Below are 6,269 nucleotides of genomic sequence, written 5' to 3'. Positions count from 1 at the left end.
CTGGCAAGGACTGCGGTGATGGGGGACACAGTTTTGTGCCGATGAGTATCCGGGCGGCGGAGTTTTGAATTATTTGAATTTTGTGTATGGTGGAGCTGAGGGGACCAGCGAGGAGGCCATTGGAATAGTCCAGTCGGGAAGTGACAAAGGCACGGACGAGGGTTTCGGCTGCTTTGGTTCTGAGGTACGGACCGAGGGCGGGCAATGTGAGAGAGGTGGGAAAAAGTGGTCCTGGACAGGGAACAGATATGGGGTAGAAAGGAAAGCTGGGGATTGAACCGGATGCCTATATTGTGCACAGCTTCAGCGAGTCTGAGGGAGAATTTGGGGAGGTTGAGGAGTTCGGACCCCAGGAGAGAAGTAATATTCCTGATAATAATAATCCTTGCATTTGATATAGTGCCTTATCACATCTTCGAGACGTCTCAAAGTGCTTCACAGGATATACTGTAAAGAGAATTGACTGTATATTTTATGGGCTAAACGCGACAGCCAATTGCGCACAAATAGTCCCACAAATAGTCATGGACTAAATTATTATTTTTTTCTGAAGGGTTTATTACTCTAGGAAAAACGATCCGCTAATCGACTAACAACTGGGTTCCTATTTACTGCTCGGTAAATAGAGGCGTGTGTGTGGAGTAGAGAAACTTGCCCAACATTTTGCCCCACCCGGGAATTAAACCCAGGTCTCTCGCTTGCGAGGCGAGTGCTCTAACCACTAAGCTACAGGACTGCAGTTGAAGACGTTGACGGGAGCAAAAGAGTATGGCTTCGGTCTTTGCCGACGTTCAGCTGCAGGAAATTTGTGCTCATCCAGGCCTTGATGTCCATCAAACAAGCTGACAGGATATCAGTGGACTGAGAGACGTAGCTGGAGGAGAAGTAGATTTGTGTGTCGGCTGGCTGCATCAGGATTGCTGCGGGTCGAAGGCTAGTGGGAGAGAAGTCCAAGGATGAGAGGGCGTTTGTGAGGGACTAGGGTGGAAGCTTTTTCCATGAGCGTAAAACGATTGTGGAGGGCTCAGAAACATAGAAACAGGAGGAGGCCATTCAGCCCCTCGAGCCTGTTCTGCCATTCTATAAGATCATGGCTGATCTGTACCTCAAGTCCAGTTACCTGCCCTTGCCCCATATCCCTTAATACCCCAACCTGACAAATATCTAGCTATCTCCGTCTTGGAGATGTGAATGGATCCCAGCATCCACAGCCTTTTTGGAGGGAGAGGTCCTGATTTCCACTGCCCTTTTTGGTGAAAAACCACTTTCCAAATGCACTCCTAAATGGCCCAGGACTAACTTTCATATTCTGGCCCCTTGTCCTGGATTCCCCACCAGAGGAAATAGTTTCTCTGTAGCTACCCTATCGAATGCCTTTATTATTTTAAAAACCTCAATCAGATCGTCCCTCAACCTTCCAAACTCAAGGGAATGGAGACCAAGCTTATGTAACCTGCCCTCATAATTTAATCCTTTCAGCCCTGCAATCATTCTGGTGAATCTGTGTTGCACCCTCTCCAGAGCCAATATATCCTTCCTGAGGTGCGGTGCCCAAAATTGAACACAGTCTCCATATGGGGTCTGACCAAGGCTCTGTATAATTGAAGTCTCATTTCCTCTCCTTTATATTCCAACCCCTTGAGATAAAAGGCCAACATCCTATTAGCCTTCTTGATAATGTTTTGTGCCTGTGAGCTTGTCTTTAGTGATTTGTGTACGTGGACACCCAAATCTCTTTGCTCCTCCAAAGTTCTGAGGTTTCTCCCCATTTAGAAAATATTCTGTTTTGCTATTTTGGGATCCATGACCTCACACTTCCCCATGTTGAACTCTATCTGCCACAGTTTTGCCCACTCACTTAATCTATCTAAGTCCCTTTGCATCTTCCTGCACCCATCTAATAATAATAAAAACCCTTGCATTTGATGTAGCGCCTTATCACATTTTCAAGATGTCTCAAAGTGCTTCACAGAATATACTGTAAAGTGAATTGACTGCATATTTTATGGGCCAAACACTGAGCCTCCTAACTTTGTGTCAGCTGCAAATTTTGCTATAAAACTCTCTATTCCTTCATCAAAGTCATTTATATATGTATATGGTGAGGCCACAGTACAGACCCCTGGAGAACATCACTAGTCACATCCCGCCAATCAGACCACGTTCCTTTTATCCTTACTCTCTGTTTCCTGCCTCCTAACCAAATACCAAGCCACATGGCAAGTTTACCTCCCATTCCATGTGCTTTTATTTTTGCTAATAATCTTATTCAGAACCTTATCAAATTCCTTCTGTAGACGACATCCACAGACACTCTCTAACCATCATGTTATTGACCTCCTTAAAATATTCAATCAGATTCGTCAGACATGACCTACCCTCACAAATTCACGCTGACTCTTTGATTAGCTCATACTTGTCCAAGTGCTCAGTCGCTCTGTCCTTGATGAGAGATTCCAGTAACGTCCCCACAGCTGAAGTGAAGCTGACAGGTCTGCTGTTACCTGGTTTCTCCCTCCCTCACTTCTTAAATAATGGAGTGACATTTGCAATTCTCCAATTCAAGGGCACAATTCGTGAATGTAGAGCTTTGGAAAATTATGACTAACACATCTGCAATTTCCTCCCCTACTTTTGTTAATCCCCTGGAGTGGTATCCACCAGTTCCTGGAGATTTGTCTATCTTTAATCCCATTATTTTCTCCATTACCATCCTTATTATCCATTATAGTCTCACCTACATCTATCAGCCCGTGGTGAGGCTTCAATGATGGGGCGGGTCATCGGGGGACAGTCAGGTTTCTGTGAGTCCTAGGATGTCTATTTGCTCATCCAGGATGAGGTCATGGATTTGTTGAGAGGGAGCAAACGTTTTGGAGGCCAATGTGGGTAGAGGTGCTGATGGAAGAGGGTGGAGGGGCTGCAGATTATAGGGGGAAAACGAAGAGGTGAGAAGGGTGCGGATGTGAATGAGGGAAGATGGTTTGCCTTCTGGAGGTGGGGGAGGCTCTTCTGGAGGTGAGAGATCGGGGGCACCAGCCAAAATACGCGCGTCGAGATGTGGAGCGAGCAATCAGCAGGGCATGAAGAGAGCTAGAGGAGACAGTGCTGGGGGGAGAGAGGGGGTAGTACTCATAGTCTTATTTATTAGGTGAGACCAGCCAAATAAATAAGAATTTGAGAGAGGAGAGAGAATGGGAGAGAAAGGAGGGAGCTTTCAAAGAGAAGATGTGAAGCGCTTTTTGACATCCTCCCGACATGAAAGGCATCTATACTGCACCTCCTTTCTCCTCTGCACCGAATTTCCACTCTCACCAAAATCCCCACTCTGTCCCCATCTCACTCCATTGCCAGCTCGCTCTCTTGGGCTCTCTGTCCCTAATTGTTAGCGTCATGAATTACATTGCCTTCCGTGCTTTTTTTTCAGTAATGCTTTTTTTTCTCCAAACTGTGTGCAATATTGAAAGATGATCTAACACAGCTAGAATTACAGCCTTGAAATTGTCAGAATTTGGGGATTTGATTGGACTGACAGAGGCTTCTCGCAGACTGATTAATCACACTCAAATTCTTGTCCTTCTCAACCTCTGCTACTGGCCACCCCTTCAGTTTAGTTTACAGTACTTACATACATTTTCATTGAGAGAGCTCCATTTTCCCAAGATGAGCTTTTACAAACAACAACAACAACAACAAGATTCCATTTATAAAGCGCCTTTCACGTCACGAGGACGTCCCAAGGCGCTGCACAGTTGGGTCATGACCCGAGCAGGGGGGAAATGGTCAGGGTGAGGGGAGGGAAGGGAGGGAGCGAGGAGGGGGGAAATGGTCAGGGTGAGGGGAGGGAAGGGAGGGAGCGAGGAGGGGAAGAGAGTCGAGAGGGGAGCTGAAGGCACGGTCAAAGAGAAAGGTTTTGAGACCGGCCTTGAAGGAGGAAAGGGAGGAAGCGGCGAAGGCACTGGGGGATGGAGTTCCAGAGCCTGGGGCTGAGAGGCTGAAGGCCCGACCACCGATGGTAGGGCGGTTGGGGCGGGGGACGTGGAGCAGACCGGAGCCAGAGGAACGGAGGGTACGGGCAGGTAGGTAGGGGGATAGTAGGTTGGAGAGGTAGGAGGGAGCAAGGCCGTGAATGGCCTTGTAGGTGAGGATGAGGATCTTGAAATCAATCCTCTGGGGGATGGGGAGCCAGTGGAGGCGAGCGAGGGTGGGAGTGATGTGGTCCCGAAGCCTGGTGCGGGACAGTAAATGAGCTGCAGAGTTCTGAATGACCTGCAGCTTGTGGAGGGAGAAGGCCGGCAAGGAGAGAGTTCCCATAGTCCAGCCTTGAGGTGACAAAGGCGTGGACCAGGGTTTCAGCCGCGTGAGGGGTGAGGTAATGCCGTAGTCTGGCGATGTTCCGGAGGTGATGGAAGGCGGTGCCAGTTGTGGTGCGGATGTGAGGGAGAAAGGACAGCTCAGGGTCGAACAAAACGCCGAGGTTCCTGACTGGCTTTGAGAGGTGGAGAGTGCGGAGCTGATGGTGTCAGCGCCTGAGGTGCGGAGGCGCTGACGTGAGCCAATCAGGAGGGCCTCGGTTTTTCGCACGTTGAGCTGAAGAAAGTTGTCTCTCGTCCAGGACTCGATGTCGGACAGGCAGCTGTCAGGACATCGGTGGTCGTGGAGTTGAGAGTAGAGGAGGAAAGGTAGAGTTGGGTGTCATCCGCATACATGTGGAAGTTAACTCCATGTCTGCGGATGATGTCACCAAGGGGGAGCATATAGAGGGTGAAGAGGAGGGGACCGAGGACAGAGCCCTGAGGGACACCACATGAGACAGTACGGGGGGTGGAGGAGAAGCCATTCGTCGAGACAAAGTGAAGACGGTGAGAAAGGTACGACCTAAACCATTCAAGGACAGTGCCTTGAAGGTTGAGGTGGGAGGACAAGCGGTGGAGTAGGATAGCGTGGTCGACCGTATCGAATGCTGCCGATAGGTCGAGGAGGACGAGGAGACAGAGGGAGCCCTGGTCACAGATGGTCAGGATATCATTGGTGACCTTGACCAGGGCAGTTTCTGTGCTATGGGCAGCACGGAAACCTGACTGAAGGGGTTCGAAAAGAGAATGGGTGGAAAGGAAAGAGCGCAGTTGGGAGGCGACAACTCTTTCCAAGACCTTGGAGAGAAAGGGGAGGTTGGAGATGGGCCGGTAGCTTGATAGCTGCGACGCATCAAGGGAGGGTTTTTTCAGGGTGGGCGTGATGATGGCAGTTTTTAATGGAATGGGGACAGAGCCAGAGGAGAGGGACAGGTTGATGATGTCAGTGATATGTGGGGCAAGAAAGTGGAGCTGGGAGATAAGGAGTGGAGTGGGGATGGGGTCAAGGGAGCAGGTGGTTGGTTTTAGGGATAGGATGAGTTCAGTGACAGAGGGTGGGGAAACGGGTACGAAGGTGTGTAGGGGAGGATGGGTAGGAGTCGGAGTGTGGGAGGGAAGGGGTGGGTGGTGGGTGGAAGTTGGAGGGGAAGTGACCGCGGAGCGGATTCCCTTGATCTTGGATTCAAGGAAATCCAGCATCTCCTCGCAGTGAAGGTTGGAGGAGATGACCTGCGCGGGGTGGCGGGGGGGACGGAGGAGTCGGGTTGTGGTGGAAAACAGTAGCCTGGGGTTGTTCTTCGCCTCCAGGATTATCCTGGAGTAGAAGGACGACTTGGCCGAGGCTAGAGTGGAGCGGTAAATTTTGAGGAGGTCCAGCCAGATTTGTCGGTGGACCGTTAGGCCAGATTTGACACAGGTGCGTTCAGGAGCCCGCACCTGGCTTTTCAGTGAGCGGAGGTGGGTGGTGTACCAGGGGGAGGAGCGGGAGTAGGAGACAGTGCGGGAAGTGATGGGGGCAAGAGTATCGAGTGTGGAGGAGAGGGTATTGTGGAGGAGGGAGAGAGGAGAAGAGGGGTCGGTGAGGGTTGAAGGCCAGAGGGAGAGGAGTTCAGAGGACTCCAAGGCATCGGTTAGGGATTGTGGGGGTAACTTCTTCCAAGGGCGGTAGAAGATGGTGGTGGGTCTGGTGGAGGTGGGGAGGGGGGTGGAGGTGGTGAAGGAGATGAAGTGGTGGTCAGAGATGGCCTTGTCGGTAATAGTGACATCCGAGACACTGAGGCCCCGGGTGATCACCAAATCGAGTGGGTGGCCGTGACTGTGAGTGGGGGAGTTTATGTGTAAGGAGAGGTTGAGTGAGGAGAGCAGGGAAGAGAAGTCTGTGGAGATGGAGCAGGAGGGGGTGAAGTGTAGGTT

This window comes from Callorhinchus milii, unplaced genomic scaffold, assembly GCF_018977255.1.
Source record: "Callorhinchus milii isolate IMCB2004 unplaced genomic scaffold, IMCB_Cmil_1.0 Scaffold20, whole genome shotgun sequence".
NCBI lineage: Eukaryota > Metazoa > Chordata > Chondrichthyes > Chimaeriformes > Callorhinchidae > Callorhinchus > Callorhinchus milii.
This window is presented reverse-complemented; position numbering follows the sequence as displayed.